This window comes from Lepisosteus oculatus, chromosome 8 (genome assembly GCF_040954835.1).
Source record: "Lepisosteus oculatus isolate fLepOcu1 chromosome 8, fLepOcu1.hap2, whole genome shotgun sequence".
Lineage (NCBI taxonomy): Eukaryota > Metazoa > Chordata > Actinopteri > Semionotiformes > Lepisosteidae > Lepisosteus > Lepisosteus oculatus.
This window is the reverse complement of record NC_090703.1, coordinates 22,265,268-22,287,600: the sequence shown is the minus strand read 5'-3', so window position 1 is coordinate 22,287,600 and position 22,333 is coordinate 22,265,268.

The following is a 22,333-nucleotide window of genomic DNA, read 5'->3' as shown; positions in this document are numbered from 1 at the left end:
GTCTGTAATCTTTAAAGAATAGAGTGACTGTAATTTTACCACCATAAAAAAAATCAGTTGGCAAAAATGTCATTGGATGTACACATGAAAATAGGGGAAAGGAATAGGTCCACCTATTCAAAATGATACTAAGCTAAAAAAATTCAATATATTATTTTTGTTGAAATATACTGTTATTGAGTGAAACAGCTCACATCCGATCAGATATGAGCCATTTGATTGTGCAGTCCAGAGGTTTTTGGAATTCTTCAGTGGTTCTGTAAGAAAGGTCATATCAGAATGAACAGGCTGGAAGAATAACCAACAATGCAGGCTCCAGTTAGAAACATGAAGGAGCCTCTCTCAGACGTTCGGATAAAACTAGAAGGTTGTACAGCAACATGGTGAGAGGTGTCACATAAGAACATAAAGTTTTACAAGGAGGATTCTGGTAGCACTCAACCACCCAATGTTTTTTTGTGTGGGAAAAAAAGTTATTTTCTTTTCCAAAGGGAATTGTATGGATGGCAATGAAAATACCATTAGGGGAGAGAATGGGGGAGAAAAGCTAGAAAAAAAGGAGCTATAATAGTCATTATTCTATTTTGACCATATTTATTAATTCCATGCATTCTTTAAGGCAAATAGTTCCATAATTGTTACATGTGGGTACATTTCTTATGATTATTTAATCATAAGAAAACAGATAAATAAATATGTTTCTCCTGCTTATACAAGGGAGAGAATGACTTTCTTTTATGAGGGTATAATTTGAAGGGCATATCCACATATTAATGTTGTGTTCTATTAAAAGGAAAATATGATTAAATTCACAATGTGTGTAAGTGAGTGATACCCCTTTTTCACAGTGTAGCACATAAGTGCAGAAGGGAATCCCAGTTTTTGTGCAGCTGTATATGGGGTTATAATACTTCAGTAAAGGAGGGAGAGCCTTTATTGTATCTATACAAGAAGAAAAACAATTAGCTTTAATTCCATTAAATAGCATACCTAATGTTGTGTGACCTGATATTATAACAGGCTGTTATAACAATATTCTATTTGGCTGAAGAGACAGACTTGCCAGAAAAAAAACAACATTTTTTTATTTAAAATGAAACATTAAAACCATAGTTTCTAAAACAAATTGATTTTAAAGATGAATTAATTTGACTGCTATGCGTTTTTGTAAAACAAATGTTTCCCAAGGTTTCAGTGTAAACGTACTACACATTTTCCTCTTCAATGGAAAATATCTTCCCTTGTGCCTGAAAAGACACAACAAAAGGGTTTTGGCAAGCAAAGGACAGTGCTTCCTCCAGAACACACCATTACGGCACCAGTTCACGGCTAACAATGAAGAAATTAGGGGAAATGCACCACACTCGGTTATGTTCCACTTAATTATTGGTGTGAATTTCCACATCTGGCTAAAACTCTGATGTGATGTTAGAACATGGCTCAGGCTGGTAATATTCATGATGGGAACATTTGTTTGCACAACCAGCCTGGTCTAACGAGAAAGATACCCTAGTATTCTCCAATGAATATATAACAATGTTGCATTTCAAACAATTTGAAGTTATTTAAAGCACACTCGTTTTCTTTACTTCAATATTTGAACACATACATTTTTCAAATACCCGCTGGGGGAGTTATATTTTTAAAATGTTATGTTATTGAAGTGGCGTTTTGCAACAGTCATAGATCAGATGTCTGCTTTCATGTTTTAGAAACAAAGAAAAAGGTTAGGATTGTTTTTTCCTTCAACACCCCCCCCCCACACCCTCCCAGCCCTAATGTAAAGAAAAAAAGCTAAAATCCACAGACTTCCCAGTAATGTCAAAGGAAACAGAGGGGCTGGAAAGAAGAAGAAGGAAGCAGTGAGTTAAGAAGTGCAGAAAACTACAGGAGCCCTGGGAAAATGTGATACAGTGTCAGTTGCTGAATACATTAAGAAGGCATACTTTTAAAAGGGGGCTTTAATGTTCTGCTGTCGGTACAGTCGAGCTTTGGTGTTCCGCGTCTAATGGTGTCATGCATTGTTTTTTTTATCATTTTGACTTATTGTTCTTGGGCTTTTGTGGAAACAGCTAATTAAAAAAGAGACACTGCTGAGGGCAAAGGGAGGAAAAGGCTTTCTGTTCCTCAGGTCCTTATCTGTGGAAGCCTGCATACAAAGAGAAACCTGGGACTTGGGGGTTCCATTTAATGGTTTTCAGGTTAATAGTAGCACAAGAAAGCTGCTGGCAAGGTTTATTAATGAAAGGCCTGTCAAGGTAGAGGAGTGAGAGAGCCAACTGAAGCACATTCTCTAGGAATATTACAGAATAAAGGAGAGACTTGAATCTGTCCTTCAAACAGCTTGTAGAAATAGAGAAGAATGGAATAAATTAAAAAATACAGTGTTTTTTTTATGTGGGGGCACAGATGTTAGGTACTGAATTGTTGTACCAACCTCTTTAGCATGCTAGAAGATTATCACCAGACTAAGGCAATGTAGTAAAATTCTCCTCCAGCGCACCTCAGGATGCTGTTTTGGGCTGTAAAAAATGTCCGTTGAGTCATTTTACCAAAATCCGTTTTTTTTTTCCAAGAAGAATGAATGTAAGAAAAGAGAACAAAAATGAAGTAGTCATTACTGCTGTTTCCATGGTAATTAACTGTCAGTGAGTTTCTATGGCCAACAATGTCAGAAAAAGAGAAAAAGGAATAGATTCCTAATGACCATGGATGTATGCTCTTTGTTGTCCACAACCGAAACATTTTAGATGAAAACTGTGATACAAATTGGAGAAGCTGGAGAGTCAGCTCGTTCACTGAACTGCGACAGCACTACATCCAAAATGCAAATGATTTTGAACACTAAAAATGGGAAAGATTATATTGTCTTAGTAATTTACATGTGGTTATTGACTTAAAAGCCAAGCCGAAAAAGTAAACAGAAAATAATGATGCCATGCTGCTAACAACTGGACAGAAAAAAAGACAATTCCTTTCATGTTAACTTAGCTGATTTCTGATGTTTAATACTATTTCATCCTAAGGAGAGAAGACAGTCCTTATATAAGTGTCTATTATTATTCCTTTATTTTTTTGGCAAAATATTCCTTAAATGTTAAGATCTGGAAGTAGAAATATTTCCTTACTTGTCATAAAAGGGTTCCTGTTGTAAAAGGGGAATTTCAGACCTGCAGGTGTTAAATCTAGTCCAGTTTATTACTTGATTGAATCCTTACCTGAACTTTTTTTTATGTTTATGTGATTGGAACCTGTGAATGTTTTTGTTTTCATTGCAAAAGCTAGAGACCTTCAGTTCCTTATGAAACTGAATAAAATATTTGTTTAGATTTTTTAGATAACGAAACAGTAAAGCAGTCAATATCTAAAGGCATATTTAAAAGCCCGTTGACAATGTGTTTAGGCACATTGAAAACAATGAAAGATTCAAGTTAATCTAATTATTAGTCAATTAAGGGCTCAATTATCAAACTGTGAGCTCAGCTGGAAGGAAAGCCTGCAGGTGTGTGGGTCTCTAAGACCAGGATTGGGAACCCCTGCTGCAGGACATGTAAAATATTTATTATGCAGTTTTAAACTCCAACCAGGAAGCCAGTGTTAATACACTCGTCAAATGCTTCCAGCTGGTGATAAAATCAAGTTTTGTAAACATTACTGGCACACAAATCACATTGTTTTGAGCAGTGTTGTATTTCCATATTGAGTCTAGTTTCCTTTTTCTTGAATCAGGACGAACAAAAGAGTAGTTTGATTATTTTCAGCGCTGTGAATGGCTGGTTATGTCCTTACTGTTGTCTGCTGTGGTGTTTAGCAACCGACAGCAGGGATATAGGTATGACACAGGCCTCATCGGTCTGTCTGGCATGCTCTTCCTCAGGTATCGCTGCACATGCTTTGCTTCAGTGGAAAAAATGGTTAACTTGGTAAAAGAAAAAAAAACACCTGTGTTGTGAAGGTCTGAGAGACAGCTGCCAGTGTGAATGCCGAGACTTTTGTGTGTATGTGTGTGTGTTAACATGCATTGTCAGATATTGGCAGAATCTGTCTCTCCCTTTGCCTTTTCTGCAAGAATGCATTGACAGAACAGCTCCCCGTTTATAGAAATGTTGTCCATCAAGCTAGGGAGTACAGAAAACACAATGGTGTGCTTCTGTGGCCAGTGACTGTGGGAAACTTTTTCTTGGCTATTCAGATTTTTCCCCCTTTTTCATAGAACGAGAAGAGGCTGATGAAGGCAACAACAAAAAAGAACAATTAGGAGAACAAAACCAAACCCTCTTACAATTGAACTCTGGAACGCACTCTGGTGAGGTTAATAATTTTTGGAGGAATTAAGAAAAAAATGTGTTTTGTTTTGTTTTTTGAGAGGAGGGGGTAGTAATGTAACACTTGTCCTTTTTCTTCACACTCCGCCTAATTCCTCACCTCCTGGAAAGAATAAACTAGTGTGTCAACACCAACCTGGTGATTAAACGAAAAAAAGGTAAACCTCTATATTCCCACGCCGTTTTCTGGAATCACTGCAGGTGCTTGACTCTTTTTTTTGGTTTGATTCCTTTCTGTTGCTTGATTCTAAAAGTTACATTTAAGATGCAGAAAAAAACAAAATGAACAGTTTTAAAGAAACATCTGAAATATCCACATAATCAATAATGTCCATTTTTCCACTGCTCATACAGCGCAAAACATGGCTTTCTTGCGGACTGAGACATTTCAGTACTCACAGATTCTCAAAAATCTTGTCTCGCTTCCTTATTTTCTAGTCAAAGGGTGCCTATTTGTGAAACTTCGCATTATAAACAAGGACATTTTTTTTTCCTTTGCCATGGATGATTTTATTGAGCAAACAAGAAGTGTCAGACAATGTAAGGAGCTTTCCATGCAGTTATCCAATCTACTCCTGTTATCAGAAATGAGTTCCTACAGATCATCTCTGGGGAATATGCCTCTGGATTTCTGGAGATGAGGGGATATCTCGGTATGAGCGGAAGGAGATCTAAATGTACAGGCCCACCTCTACGTTTTGTTTTCAGAGCTGAGTACCTTCAGTTCTGGAGTGGATGAAGGGGTTAACTGATGGAGAGCTCACTCACATTTGGCAGATGTCACTGGCTGCTGTTGGCATCTCAGTGCCTGTGAATGCCCTAAAAGACCACCATTTTTCGATGGTCCTCTCACAAAAGCGAATGTAAACTCTGGGTGGGGGGGTGGGGGCAGTGGGATAAAGACTAACAGTGGCTCCCACTCACAGGGTTCAGATCAGCCACCTGCAGAAACCGAAAGGCCTCTCTCATTTCCCCTTCTGTTCTACAGGGTGAAGAAAGGAAACCCAAAAAACAGCACAAAAAAAGAGGAAAAAGAACGAGAGACCTCCGGCGTTGAAGTCAATCATTTTGCCTGGATGTGATTGCCTTTTTTTTCCCCCCCATGTTCCTCTGTTACTTAAGGAAAAAAGTTTTCCTCTCCAGCGGTCAATGATTATATGAGTGATTGCTGTGTCTGTTTTTTTTTTCAATCCCTTTTCTCACCAGACACCCAGCTCAAGCCCACCACCAAAGCTGTGATGAAAGCTGGCGCTTACTAGGGAAAGAAAGCAGGTGCCATCACTAACAGGCACTACCTGATCTGGAGGCATCGCAGCCTGCAGAGATCACAGCTTGTGACTGCTGGAGAGCTGCAGAAGCCCGAGAGAGGAGCAAGCAGTTCCACAGGCCAGATGGCCTCTTCTCGTGTGCAGCTTTTCTTATGTTCTTATGATGATGCACTTATCATAGATCAGATAACTAATTCATCTCCCTCTCTGTGTAAGTCATTTCTTGTGATCTTATGATTAACGATCAGCTCTTATGATTATGCAGTAATCATAGATCACATGACTAATTGATCTCCCTCCATGTAATTGTCATGGCCTTTCTTGTGTTCTTCTTATTATTCAAGGGTATTTGACCTCCCTCCATGGCTAAGTCATGTTTTACATGAAGCTGCCAAAGTTGTGCATATGTACTTTTTTAAAGTATGTTTTTTATTTTCATTATTGATGCAGATTGTTTTTCTTTACTGTACCATGGGTATATGAAGTTTGTTTGTTTGTTTTTTTTACAATTTTGTCTGCTTGTGGATTTCTCATAAATTTAAAATAAGCATCCGTTCTTTTCTGAGAAGTAGAAAGGCCCCCCTTTTAAAACAGGCTTTCACATAAATTTTCTTTCTGTTCCTCGCTATTGTTTTTAATCAGTAAATGAATGCCCGGCTTTCTTATTTCGTTCTCCTCAGAAACTTTGCTCAAAACAAAAGGAATGGATCCATGTTTTGTTTTACCAAACCTGGCTTGAAGGTGGAAATGCTGCATAAAAAAATAAGAGTGCTTTGAAATGATTTGGAAACCTAAAAGAAATCTTCCATATATTAAAATGGTAAAAATGCTCATCTGTATTGATGGAAGTCCTGAAAACTTCTGAGTTTCCACTAAGGTTTCTAAAACATCTTACACTGCCTCAGTTGGATTTCCTTGTATTTTAAGTATCTGCAAAGACACTTTATGCCTATTTTACGTGTTGTGCACTCTCAGTGGGAATGAAGGTCAGTCATGATGACTGTGTAGTGTTAAAGCACTCTCTGGACACAGCAGGAAAGCTTTGTCAGTGGATAGAGACACCAATTTCCCAATGAGGTGGCAGATTTGAAATCCAATTAAGAAGCTCATTGTGTGTCCTGAAGCTATTTTCCGTGTTATCAGGCAACCATTAATTACCTTTGCCATTGAGAGTGTTTTGTATCTCTGAATCTTCAGAGATCTTTGAATCTGTAGATGTCTTTTTGTAATCTTCTGTGTTTCTGAAACCAGCCATTCTGTTGTTGGGGCCTGGTGGATATGTTGAAATGGATCTCCTCAAAAAGAAGCCTCAATGACAAATGTGAAAGACGACTAAGGACTGTGGCCCTTTTGTCATTTGACCCAGGAGTGGAAAAAAGGCTCCAGCTGGAAGGCGTTATGGGTTAGATAAGTACGTCTGTAAATGCATCTTTGAATTTCCACTGCATCAGCACAATTCATACAAATGGGTTTACAAATCCAGACAATTACTGAAGTGCTGTGCTGTAGGAAGTCAGATGTCTACATCTGTGAGACAAAGTCATAAAAATGAACTTTTGTCACAAAATGATGGAAAAAGGATACAAAATGGTGAACCAACATTTACAAAATGGAAAGGAACATTCATTCAAAATTGAAAACTGTGGTTTCTGAGAGTCTGAGTTCAGCTACTAATAGCAAAATATGCAAGTAGTGATAAATGGCCGCACCCTATCTTTTGTCCTCATGTTTCAATGGTTAAAATAAGAAAAAAGATTAAAACCCATTCTTGAAATCCATACTTTCAATTAGCACCCTTACCCTATTTATTCACAGAGATTCTAACATTATGACAATTCAAATGAAATATGAAACAAAGACCTGCTTTTATGTCTCTTTCAAATAATCAGGTTCTTTGTTATTTTTTTAAATCCAGGTGTATTGCCTACTTGTTGTGAGTAACTTGAAGATTATAAAAGCAGAGAAGCATATTTTGACACTGCACAGGCACAAGCACTTTTCCTAAGTGGCAGTAATGTCAATGTGAATTACAGCATTGTGCACTGAAAAGATTGGAGGGTGTCAAACATTGGTCCATGACAGTAAAAAACCACAGGAGGAGAGCATCACAGGCAACAAGCCTCTTCACAGGGAAATTAGGATACAATGGCAGAGCAGAGCAGGGTTCTGGAGTTGAAGGAGCTGGGCACCACTTAGTAGTGAAAACAGAAATGATGATTTACACTGTGAACATTCGAGGTTCAAGGAAGCCAAAGAAATGTTTACCCAGCAGCTTTGTAAACATGGAGGCTGTGACCATTTACTGTAGATTCCACAGAACAGCCCTTCCAGTCAATTAATGTGAAACACTGAAGCCCGCTTATTTATGAGGAGCAGAACCAAGATATAAGGCTTTAGCCAAAAATCTGAAACATGCACATTTTCCAAATAAAATTTCATCTTGTTATTATGAAGGTAAACAAAATGTTGTTGGCTCTTTAATGAAGAAAGAAAGTTGATGTCTGAACCTGAACTTTATCATTTCTGTAGATTGAGTACCAGTTATACCTGAGTATCCAGTCAAATTCCTGGATATTGGGAAAATGAGTGGAGGGAATGTATTTACCATGGGTTGAACTTGAAGCTTGAAGCTCTATAACTCTGCTCCCTGCATTTTCATATAATAAGATTTTGTGTTACATTCATTCAGGGTGTGTTGGCAGAGACCTTTTGTATATACATTTATAATCGCCAATAACTCTTTGTTACACACTTGATTTGGAATTATCAATTGTGTGTTTATTATGTCGGCTCACAGCCACAGATCTTGAGACCATAACCATAGGAGAATGAAGAACTGTAGACAGACTCCTCTGACTCACCCACATTTGAGCTGCTCATGACACAGGCCTGTACTGAAGATATAGCACTGATTGGAGGGGGGAGTGCTTCTTTATTGACAGCGCCTCATACCTGAAGGAAGCAGCAGGGGCACTATGTCAATGAGAGACAAGAGAGCCCTGGCCGGCTTATGCCTCCTTACGTTTGTGTCAGTCAGTTGTGCACTTTCACTTGGGAAATCCTCACAGTCAGAGTCAGCTAGTGACATCATTTCAAGATTCAGGTTTAAACCTGTGATCATAGAGCAAAGCCTGTGCACCATCACCATTTGAGTCTCTCACAAAGGACAGACATTGTGATGGTAATGGAGATCATTCCACACTGTTATATATTATTAATTTCTATTGCTTTATGATGGGTACCTTTTACCCTTATGTAAATATTATTCCTTTATTTGTAGCTTCAGTTTCCAAATGCTAACTTTTCAGTGTTAACTGAGTTTAAGCTGTTACTTTGAGTTCCAACAAGTAATCCATCCAACCATTTTCTAGTTCCATGGGAGCTGGAGCCTATCCCAGCAAGCAACGGGCGCAGTGTGATTAGAAATGTCATTTTCCAAACAGCAGATTACTCCCTCTCCCCCTAAGCCGTAAGTGCTTTTCCTTGCCCTAGCTCTGCTAGAGATTTTTACATCACATGGGACCTAAAAATCCCCTGGTGTCAGTGCACTAAAAGACAATGACTATCTCTAGACACGAGCCTGTTAATCTCCATGTTCTGTCACTCCTGTCAGAAGGGTAGCAGCCTGCAGGGAAAAAAATGTGCTTTGGCAAATCGCAAATAGCCCCCTTTTTGGAATATCATTCAATAAGACCTCTTCATGATGCAAAAAGGCAAGCAGCAGATTTGTACAAGTACAACAGGGCTGTCAGTCTGTCCATTTTCACTCTCTCCTGTTAATTGCTTGTTAAAGTCCAGGGTTAGCGGTTGAAATACAAGAGACGTCTTTCTCCCTTTGCTCCTGTGTAATAACCTTGATACTTTTACAGGCTGCTCTACGCATTGATTCCCTCTTACCGCCAGGCTTTCTAATTATTTGTGCCTTTTTCTTCATTTCTCCATTTATTACAGTCCCCCGCTTTTCATGATGGATTAACCTTGTCTTTTTCACAGAACTAAATAAATGACAATAATCCTACAAGAGTTGATCAAAGGCAACAAAAATCCATCATGTATGTGAACGGTTGTATATGCTTTCATATGCTCTCCATAGATGTATTACCTCATGGAATACAGAGTTTCATTAAAGCATTAATGAAAATGGTAAGCACGTAATTAACTGTGCCTTTATTGTACTTTACTACAGTTTGTTTTTTTATTGCATACTCTCTGATCTTTCATAGACCTTGTAATGATTTCCGTCTATCTTGTAAAGAGGGTCTGTTTTGGAATACCTTTACGCCGGTGATAAGAGAACACTTCCACTGCACACCATTTTCATCTCGTCATGTTTTTTTTTAAGTTGCAGTCTTAAACGAGTCAATATCAGATGGAGGATATTTCCCTTTTTGGATCCCTTTGTTGAGTTTGTATGTTATTCCTGTGTTTTTCATGGGTTTCTTCCAAGAGCTCCAGTTTTCTCCCACAGTTTTCTCCCACAGACGTGCTAGTAGGTTAATTGGCTTCTGTGAAAACTGGCCCTAGTGTGAGAGTGTGTGTGATTGTTTGTACCTGTGTATCCACCATGTGATGGACCAGCGACTCGTCCAGGGTGTACCCTGCCTGGTGCCTGTTGGTCCGTCTCCCCTGTGACCCAGAATTGGAAGAAGCAGTTAGAAAATGGATGGATGGATGATTCCGAACCATCAGTCCCTTTCAGTTTCATATTCAACACTACACATCACCACAGCCCCATGTGAAAATATGAGAGAGACAATCATTCACCTCGTGGGCCAACTGGGATGTAAAGGCCATCCTGTCTCATTGACAACATGGCAAACTTGCACGTTCCTAACAAATCATACATACACTAGCCAACTTTAACCCACTTCAACCTGGCAGCTTCTGTAATAATCCTGTGCTGGTCCTTGCAGATTGCCAACCACAGTTGATTCCAGGCTGTGGGTATTTCTCTGAGTAACATCCTTAAGTATAGATGAGGTTAGCCCAGGGAACTATTTTACACTCAGTAGTGAAATTAGGACATGGGCTCCCAAATGGATACCAAAGGGGAACTCATTTAGGCTGGAGAAAATGAAATGTTTATTTACGCAAAGTGTTGTGGGTGCAGGAACAGGCTTCCTAGCCAGGTACTTTGGAATCTTTAGCTGGACAAGCTTATTGTTTCATCTAGCTGCTAAACTGCCCAATGAGCAAAGGAGGCCAAAAAGCTCCTCTTGTTTCCTACGTTTCTTATGTTCTGATTTCAAGGTTTTTCCTTTTGTTAGGAATGGTTTTGTATACATGACATGGCCAGAAAGAGTGAAACTGAGACTGCAGCTTATAAAACCTCAAGCAGGTCAGACTGCCATTTTGTCTACTTGTGCTTGAAGTGATGTAATGTTTCTCAATTCCCTGTGTGAAGTACAACATTTATTAAGGGGGTGGCATGGTAGTGCAGTGGTTAACATTGCTGCCTCACAGAGCTGGAGCTTGATTCCTGGGGTGCTATCTGTGTGGAATTTGTGTGCTCTCTCTGTGTTTGCATGTGTTTTCCACTGGCAGCTCCAGTGTCCTCCCACAGTCCACAGACATACTGGTAGTTTAATTGGCCCTGGGGTGTGTGCCTGTGTGCCCTGTGAAGGACTGACATCCTGCCCAGCGTGTCTCCTGTCTTGCGGCTGTTGCTTCCGCTTCCCCCAGACCCCAAATTGGATAAACCAGAAAATGGATGGATGGATATATCTGGATATAACTTTCTCTCTCTACATATAATCCTCTTTATTATTTTGCCTACATAACGTCCCCCACACACACACATACGAACTCTGAAACCAATTAAAATGCTGACCTTTCATACAAAGTAATGTTTTTAGGATTTACTTCACTCAATTAGCTAAGATCTATTTAAATTCCTAACTGAGCCAACATTTTTTTCATCTCTCCATTTCGACAGTGGACCTTGGTGCCAATCAACTATTAATTGCCTTTTATATTATTAGCTGCGCTGTGCCATTACCGGTGCTTGTCTGGCTAGTCCATTACCGTGTGCTGTGCGAGTAGCAATAATCAGCACAGAACTGGAAGCCTGTAGATGTTCAATAACAGTACTTAATAAAAATCATTTAGTGCTGAAATACAAGTGAGCACTTAACCCTAAAGATATTAAAAACTGATTGTTTGATGTACTGCAACAAATATGCACAAACTTCAGGAATAAAGGGATTCAGCAGACACATCAAAGAGCAGTCTGGACCTACATAGCCCCCTGTGGCTGTGAAGTGACACTGCACTGCCGCAGTGAAGTAGTGAAGTAATACACTTTATGCTTTTAAACCATAAACATGGAGTACTTGAATCAGATCAGTGACAATGCTGAAGAGGGGGGATTTTGGTAGCACATTATTATTATCCTATCCTGCTAGTGTTACACTAATGGCTGCTCGAAACAAGCTGTTTGCCCAAGTTTGAATATCTAATCATGCCTGGTCCTGTTTTATTTAAATCCCGTAGCACTAAAATGTTTGGTTTTCCTGTATTTGTTTCTGCGCTCACCTCTCCAAGAAATTGCCTGTGTCGATCAAAGTCAGGAGGGATTCAGTGAGTGTTGTTGGCTGACAGGACTGAAGAGTTGACTACACTCTCGACCACTTCCATACAAGAGGACTGATGCAAGCAGTGAGGTTTGCATGAATTAAACTAAAAAAACAAGCAAACTCCTAAATGTGAAAGGCACAGTTAACGAGCCTTAAAAATGTGAGCAATACTAGTACTGCACCTGCTTCAGGCACATTTTTGGTCCTTTTGGGTGATACAATCAAATGATTTTACATTAATCTGGGATGAGCTCTGGAATCGCTCCAGCCCTGGTGTGGGGTGGTGTGCTGGTGTATAGATATCCTCTGTCTGTGGTTGTGTGTGACATACATTGACCTGTATCACGCAAAGCAGTAACAGTAGAAATACAACTAAGTGGCAGGACACTACATTTCAGGCAGTCATCCTCAAATTGAAGTGACCACAAGCTGTATGGCTGCTAGCCGAAATGCAGTATAGACCCTTACTGGCATGAGTGAGACATTGAAATGTTTCTGTGAGTACTTATGGGGTCATGGCTAGACACATGAAACATGTTGGTTTTCAACAAAATTGAAAATCGTCAGTTATACCATTATCTGACATAAAGGACTTTTTGGCTTCTGAGCTGGTGCAGGAGCCAGGGTAGTAACATAAAGTTGTACAAATGAATAATTTGCCAGAAACACAAATGAGGAGTAAGTTGTCCTAGACAGAAAGTAGGAGCAAGCGTTCTTTCTTAGGGCCAGGATTCTGTTATTAGTGACAGAAGATTTCTGGTCTTCTTCCACTTCAGTCTTTAATTTCCCATTTGAGCTCATTGTTTGCTTAATTGGAAAGGTTAAATACTCTCCCTGTGCTTGAAAACCTGGAATTTTAAAGAGACCTAGAGAGTAACTTTTGAGGATCTGAGTTGGGCTCCAGTGAATTAAAGCGATCAGACATCCATCCATCCAGTCTCTAGCTGCTTCATCCAATTCAGGGTTGCAGGGTAATTGGAGATTATCCTGCCAAGCAACAGGAATAAGGCAGGGCTCAATCCATCACAGGGAAAACACAGACACACTCACACCAAGGCCAATTTTTCCCAAAGCCAATTAACCTACCACCGTGTCTATGGACCATGAGCATCCAAAGGAAACCCACATGAACATGGGGGGAACATGGAAACTCCACACAGGTAGCGTCCCAGGACAGAAATTGAACTTAGGGCCCCAGTGCTGCAAGACATCGATGTTGAACACTTCGCCGCTACTATATGTCTCCCACAAACAGAAAATAAAATAAAGTCTTTATTTTATGTACAGGTGCTAGAGACACAATTAAAAGTATAAATTCAAACTATGACTAGTTCTAGTCACCTCAATAAATGCCCCAGTAGTTAAGAGGGAAAAGGATACAGTTTTTTCTGCTGCTGATGTGCTGTTTGTTGCCCTAAATATCAAATTACACAGAATCTGCCCATGGGATGAGATTTAAAAACTGGTGTTATGGTTACCCTCAAAAGCAGATACTGGTACAGCAATTACAGGTCTTTTTAGTCTCTACCAGCTTTGCACACTTGCTTGGTGCAATTCTTAAACATTCTTCTTGGCAAATTTGCTTAAGTTCTCTCAAGCTGCTTAGGAAATTGCTTGCAGATAGTGGTCATGGTCATAGTCTTACGGAAAGATGAATTTCTGCTCTAGTTGTAGGTATTCAGCAGAATGCAGCAGATTTTCCTCTAGTATTTGTCTTTTTACTTCGCTCCATCAATTTATCCTTCTGACCTAACAAGCTTTCCAGGCCCTGCTGAGAAGAACCATTCCCACAGCATGATGCTGCCAACTCCATGCCTGACTGTAGGGATGCTGTTGACTGGGAGATGTGCTGTTTTGGGTCTGTGCCACACATAGCACTTGACATTTAGACCAAAATGTTCCAATTTGCTCTCATTTGACCACAAAACCTTTTACCACATTTTTACAGAATCACTCTGGTGATTTGTTGCAACTCTGAAATAGCTTATTTTTTAGTAATGGCTTCCTTTTTGCCACCCTACCACAAATGTTTTTTGTCTGAAGTAGCCTGCATCTTGTTGGATGATGCACATTTTTCCCCATGTCAGCCATTGAGGTGTGTAGCAGATCCCTTGACTGGTAGCTCAGATTGATCTAGGCAGTGTCTGGATGACATAATGTAGCTTTCATTTCATAATTATTTAGTAGACTGTGCTCACGTGGATATTCAGAGACTCTGATATTTTTTATACTCTTCTTCTAATATGTGCCTCTAAATTAATTTTTCCCCACCTCAGTTTTATGGTTGACTCTTTGCTTGACATTCAACACCTGAACAGGAAACCTCACAGAGATGAGTGTTTTTATTCTGAAATAATAAAACCCACTATTATTGCACACAGACAGAGGCCACTCAACTAATTGTGTGGTTTGTTAAGATAATTTTGTACAACTAAAGTAATTCAGGTTTGCAACAGTAAACTGTTATACTCATACAATTATAACTTTTTTTTACTTTTCTTTCATTTTAGTTGTCTTTTTACTTCTTTCTTTTTGTTTTTTGCTTTAAATGTATGGAGCAGATTGTGTTTCTAGCACATATTCATTGTTTCTTCATAGTGTTATGACTGCAGGCTTCAAAGGAACAGTGTGAAAATGTGTAAGGCTCTGAGCACTTTTGAAAGGCTCTGTGCTTCAGAAATCATCGTGAAAAGGCTGCTCTAATCCTGAAAAAGGAAGCATGCAATGATCCATAATACATTACTACTGTAATTAATTTTTATTATTTGTTGTTGTTGTTACCAATTTACTTGGCAACTTACAGTATAATTGTACCCATTTACACAACTGAACATTTTACTACAGAAATACATGAGAAGACCAGGGCTGTGGTCTCAACGTACAGTACATCTTTCAAGGTGAACCCGATAGCCTTTCAGGAGGTTCCTGAGAGGGGGGGCGGTCAGAGTTCAGCCACCAGTCGTGACAAATACCCTGCAGGTAAAAAGCAAATGTTCCTGTAGAAAATGAAAAGAAAATTGGGTCTAATTTGAGATGCACAGGAAGTAAAACCTGTGGGAGGGAAAACAACAGGGGAAACTGATTTACATAATTCATAATGCTTGATTAATAGGAATGCTTGATATAAACAGCTCCTGGCTGCTATTTACTTATTTATATTCAAGCAAAATTTGCTTAATTTTCTTCTAGAAATATTATTACTGTCATCATGATAATTAATTATTGTTATTGCTATCAATGTTACTATTGTTATTATTTTATTACTGGCCCAATTAGTTGTACTATCATCTCCATCAAATTTGTATGGGACATTTAAGTCAGTCAAGGATAAAGCATTGTATCTGATGTAGAAAGAACACAGGAATATATATTAATACACTTAAATCTCTTGGGGTTGTCCTGAAAAAAAGTGTCATTAACATCTTCCCTTTCTTGTTCATTTAAACTCACCCATTTAAGGAGTGGATGTTGATTGGATTTTGAAAGGTAATTTTTGAGTGTATCATAAATATACAGTTCAGGTTGGTCTCTTTCCAAACTTGCCTAGGAAACATTTGTGTTTGTGCTCACTCACTGTAATTGCAGTGCATTGGTAAGGGGCAAAATGTAGGACTGCAATCCCCAACTCATGTCCCAAGAGAGGTTAAGACAGGTACTCTTTTGCATATCTTCAAAACATGCTGAACTGCGTCCATCCATCCATTTTCTAAGTGCTTCTTCCAATTTAGGGTTGTGGGGAAGCTGGAGACTATCCCAGCAAGCAATAGGTGCAAGCTACAGTGCACAGGACAGGATGGCAGGTCATCGCAGTGTACGGGCCAGCTCCACCAGACTCTTTTTCCCACAGGCTGTCAGGCTCCTCGACACCCTGGTACCTACTGCATCTACTCTAAATCTGGAAACCTAATTCTTTTTTTGCCTAATGTCAGGCGTACTGTCTGATGTATTCTTTGCACAATTCTTTGCACAATCCTGTAAAGTAAATTGCACCATGCACATTGCACTTTATGTACCCTGTCAGAAATGTCTCTGTCTACATTGTCTATAGCATTGTCTTGTCAGTATCTGTCTGTATTCGCACCGTAGACCTGGAGAATGATATCTCGCTCCTCTGTATACTTGTATATGGCTGGAGTGACAAATAAACTTGAACTTGAACCAGGGCCAATCTTCACAGAAACCAATTAACCCACCAGTAGGTCTTTGAAGTGTTTTAGGAAAATTGAGGAAAGACACTGCACCTCAAGGAGAACATACAAACTCCATGTAGATAGCACCCCAGGCCTGTAATTTAACACAGGACCCCAGAGCTGCTAAGCAGCAATGCTAGTCACTGTGCCACCATGCTGCTGAAATACATCTCAGCCACAAAATATGGCCAAGGTGCACCGTCAAAAATCAGTATTTTAAGAAATGAGAAAATTGAACTGAAACATAAAATGTGGTACTTTCTGCTGTATTTTGAGGCTGTATTTTAAGGCTTAATTGTTATATAAAAAGGCTTGCCTCTTGTTCTTCCATGTAGTGTCCATAAGTGTTCTCTTGGCTTCACTCTTCATTGTATATTCTGAGGACATCTAATGGGTTGACTTCATCAGTGTCTCTTTTTAAAAAATGTCACCCTGTCCTGATCCTTTTTCATGGGTTGACATTGTTTTTTTGTACAAACATAAATGTTTGCTTTTCTTGCTGTGTGTTCATTAATAAAATAAAACTCATGAAATAAAGATAAAGTAACCATGCTGAACCGCTTTCAACAAAAACGCATGACATGAACAGAGGTTATCAATTAAAGACCACAGAAGCTGGGAGAGGGCAGATGGTGGTGCAGCAGTTAGCCCTGGTCACTGGGTTCAATTCCTGGGGTGCTATCTGTGTGGAGTTTGTGTGTTCTCCCTGTATCCAAGTGGGTTTTTCTTTAGGTGTTCTGTTCTCCACCCATAGTCCAAAGACAATACTGATAGGTTAATTGGTTTCTGGGAAAATTGGACATGGTTTGACTGTGTGTGTCTGTGTGTGCTCTGTGAGGGCTGGTGTGTTGTCCAGGGTGTACCCTGCCTTGCACCCAGTGTTGCCATGATAGACTCAAGCTCCCCCATGACCCTGAATTGAATGAAGGGGTTAGGCCGCTGAATGGATGGAGGAAAATTTGAAGACTGGGGGCTGACCTTTGTTTTCACCCAGGAAAAACAACAGCAACAGTTTCCTTGTTAATTAAGGAGTACTCAATTGAATCGACACACTTGTCTATATTAAATATTTAATTTAACAACACATCTTATGGGTGATGTGGTTTATGATGCAGAAATCAAGAAAATGCTTAATCACTGAATGAACATTTGAAGGTTTGAGGAGCTCCAAACCTGATGCAGAAGTGAACACCACACTAAGCTGCACCTATTGAACACTGTCAAAGTCACATGAGTCCTAATGGTTTTGTTCCCAATTGAAGCTTTTCTGTGGATGTTCACTGGGTCAAAAAAATGAAGAAAAAAAATTGACGCACATTGTTAGGAACATATGTTTTTAAATCTTCTTTTTTGCATAATTGCTAGCGTCCCATAGTTGGTTATAACAGATTATTTTTAGAAAATGGAAATGTTTTCAGCTCCTTGACTATACCTGTGCCCATCATGTTTAAACAAGAACCATTAAAATAACAAAAAACATTAAATTGTTTCCTTCAACATCTGACACAGGACCTTTGGATCGATCCTTCCGCAGGAATATACAGTATTTTTTCTTTTTTTCTTCCATCTTGTTCCTAAAGCCATTGACCAAGATGGCCGCCCAAACGAGATTGGTGCACTAGGGCCTGGTAGTTTTAGGACGGTTGCACCTGTCACCTGGGAGCCTGCGCTCTCGCACTCAGGATCAATTTACATAACCTCATTTAATGGTTCACAAATCAGGCCCATTAAGAGCAGCTAACAGGAACCGAGGGTTCTAATTTACTCTGCCTTTCACAGCAGAAAATTGTGAGGCTGGAGTCAGAAAATAAAGGAGCCAGGTCTTGGCTTTGATTGTTGATTGTGATGGTAAATGTATGGATGATTAGAACAGATTTCCCTTTATTGATTTCCTGCCAAAACACAGCATGTTGCAATGCAGAAAAGGGGAGGGGGCCCAGCGCCAGCAGTGGTAAAGTGCCCAAGCTGGAGGATTGCAGCCCCTTGTGTGACATCTGAAGCACTACAGAGTTATTAAATCAGGGAGACACGGCAGGGGGTGAGGATGTTTATTCCGGGTTAAAGGGCACCGTGCCCTCTCTCAGATCACATTGCAGTGATGCACAGGCTGGAAGCAAAACAAACTGACAGCCCATCCAAAATCCATCACACATCGCAGCACAATGGGCAAAAGGGAAGCATTTACCTCAGTGCTGTGCACCACCTTATAGGAAAGGAGATTCAAAGGCTGTAATAATCAAAGGGGGTTTGTTCCATCTATTGCTTGACACAGACTCAAGAAGTAATGTTATTACGGAAATCCACAGACTAAATATCCTGAAAAAGCCACGCTGTGGGAATAATTAGACGGGATCCCTTTTAAAGATAATTGCAGCCGTTCAAGATTAATTATCGTGGAATATCACAAGAGTCACACCTGAGTAACTCTTGCCGTTCCTTTCATTTAGGAAGGCATTCTCTTCTGTAATGAAGTTGATTAAATGAACAAAAATATCCACTAATTCATAACAAACATGATTTTAAAGTAGGACCAATGTCATATTATTTTATGGACAATCCCACCCAGCCCTATTTTTAAAAATGGCTACCTTATACCTACAATAGATACATATGCACGCGAGCTGTAAAAATTATGTTTTGTTCATAACCTCTTCATTAAGTGAGCTGACCTTGAAATAAACCTATGCCACCCATTTCAACACTGTTGCTGGTGCCACAGCAAAATGTCCAGCATGCATCTGGAAATGTCAAGCATAGGGTTGTGATGTACTCCAGAGGGAGAATAGACAACAGAGAATACTGAAGTGACTACAACGAGAAAACTAACATTCTACTGAAACGCAAGGACATATACGACTAATCCTAAACTAAATATTAAAATTTCCATGCGTGATTCATTATCATTTCCTTTTGTGATTCCATTTGCTAGTAAATACTACTTTGCATTAAAATAATATTATTTTTTGCTGGTTGTTCCACATACTCTTTACACTGATTCTTTAAACAGATTTAATAGTTCAGGGAAGGTTGTGAACCAGCAGTAGCTGAAGCACGCTGGACAGCCAGATGTCAAGATGCCAAAGAAACAGAAATATATCACATCACACACAACCAAATTTGCCCAAAATCTAGTAATGACTTGTTATAAAGTCTTGATCATGACACAGAATATAGAACACAGCTTCGTTTCGTGGAACACACATGTGAGATCAAGAAAATGTGTCAAATTTGGATGCTGAATGTAAAAGCAATTTTAAAAAACTAAAATCACTGATAATGACTTTGAGCTGTGCTCTGGAATCAGAGAATTCGGGAAATCGGGAGGTGAACATTAATGAAATTATGCATCTGATTAACTCTGGTCTTTCTCATTTTAATGATGAATTATTAAGTAGTCTGCCTTTAAGATTCTCCGTATTGTATAAATTACACATGGCTATGAAATATTCCAACCTTTTTAAAAGTAATTTAATTAAAAAAAACTTTTATGTATGTATGGGATTTAGGATTCACATTGAAACCTTTGAAGTGCACAAGAGCTTTGCTAATTTTAATTTTGAAGTTGTATCTGGGCAGCTGAAGTACTGGAATGACTGACAAACACAGAAACCCACTGTTCTCAATAAGCAATTTTGGAATACATGACTTGAATCAAAACTGTTCCTGACTTACTCTGTGCCATTATGCAACAGACATGCAGTGTTAATTGTAAAAATTTGAAACAATCGATATTATGAATACTATTAAATACCTTACCCATACGCCACACTTCCACGGTACCTAATGGGCATTTTTGAGTGGTAAAATATGATCCCTTAGAATGAAAGAATGATGTTTAGTTACAGCAAAACATATTATTCCACAAGCTGTCAATACTAAACAGTAAGAAACTGGATTACCTAAACTGAAGACACAAACATCTGCTAAGAAATGAGTACCTTATCACAAACCAGTGGTTCCTGAAGCTTGCAATATGAATGCAATCTGATAAGAAACAGAGCATTTATCTACTTCATGCATCTAAACAAGCAAGGCAACTGGGCTCCTTTAATGAAAAAAACCTTTCCCAGAAAACAGCTCTCCTGAAGTCCAGAAAATGTAGTATAGACACTTTGAACACAATCTTATGAATTGAATTTTTTCAATTATGAATTGATCTGCAAAGTTACCATTTTGACCCTTATGTATCTGACTTACACTCATTGGTAACAAAAGTGGAAGAATAACACACTATCTCTCTGAAGTCACACTGGCCCTGTTGAATGATGCATTAAGCTAGTTTCTCATTATTGTAAGATCTACAAATAGCTGTGAAATATTCTAACATTTTTAAAGTTAACTTACATTTTGTATGTTTGTAATGCATGTATTTAACTTGCTTAAGAAATGCTTTGTATATCTTACTACCCCTTTTTTTTACTGATATTGTCCTCAGGTTAATGCATTCAAATAATAGCTTTTTTCATTTAACTCAGAAGAACTGGTTCTACGACAGTTGCGCAACAACTTATATAAGCCATGCTCATTTAAAAATTACTGAAGGGTATCATTAGACTTTAAACACATTGGTTCATCGACTCTATCCTTAAGCTTGAAGTTGATCATATACAGTATATATAAGTATTACGGATAGATATATAACATTTTTCTATAAGTATATATAATATTATATATAATATATATATTGCAATTATATAATATATAATATTGCTCTAAAACTATATTTATTTTTTAAGGAAAACATTAATTGACATTAAGATGCCATATCAATCTACTCTAATAAAGCAAAATATAGCATGCTATTTGTTTCTTTATTTACCATACTGTTGCATTGTAACACATGATGATGAATGATTGTTAGAATGTCATCACATAGAGGAAGTCAAGTGCCTTTAAATTATACTCAGTCAGAATTCAATTTGGCAAGGACGGGCTCATAAAATAAAGGGTGATTCAAGTTTCCACTTGCTTGCACTAAACTTGTCACTTGTAGGTGGTAAAGTGCTTGTTGTGTTTGGGCTTAATTAGTCAACAAATCAGGCCCTTCTTGATTGCTTGTCTGATCACATATGTTAACACTTCACGGCTTGATGGAGGTGCTGACAAACCATGGAAGCATCTCTTGGCCTGACAAATCTTGTGCATCACACTCATTGGGCTGTGCCAATATTTATTAGATCACTGAGACTATATACCGCCACACCGCCCTGATATAAAAAAACACACCCGTGCACACACACATGCACACACAAATAACATAAACAAATGAGCACTGGTCTTTGTGAAGTTTCTTGCAGGGTTACAGTCGTCTGGGTCTTATCGGAGGGGTCATGGAGCAGTCGGTACGAGAGGACTATAAATAAGATAAGTGCCTACTCCTACAGGATGCCTTGAAAATTCATTATTTGATCCAGTTGCTTCAGATACCCCCTTTGAGCTGTTTCACTCAAGGATAATTTATGACAAGAGCAGAGGGGTGCTTGAAAATGCTATAGCAACTGGAAGGGGTGGAAGCCTTTGGCAGCAACAATGTGCCAGAGCACAACCATGATCTGCATTAACGACACAGCACAGGATTGTGCCTTGAGATCAGGAACAACAGCTCACATACGGATGAGAAGAAAGACAGCGAAAAACCATCTTCCAGAGCCGCTGACAAGAATCCAGAGACAAAAGTGGTTTGACGTTTTCATGTGGATTGCTCATGTGGTACAAGACGCTTTTGGCATAGACACTAGCTGTCGCTTATGTCGGTTTTGCAATTCACACAAAGCCCTTTTCCTTCCTAGAATGCTGGCCTTTATTTCTCGCCCCGATATTTGGTACATTTGGAAATGTAACAAAATGCACACTATTTGCCGACGATGCTTTTCAACGAGGCTCGGAGTCAAAGACTGTAATTTTAGGGTGGATCTTTAAATAACTTGTTTTTTAGAGAGTGACTCATATTTGGGAGATTCAGTAATGATAGAACG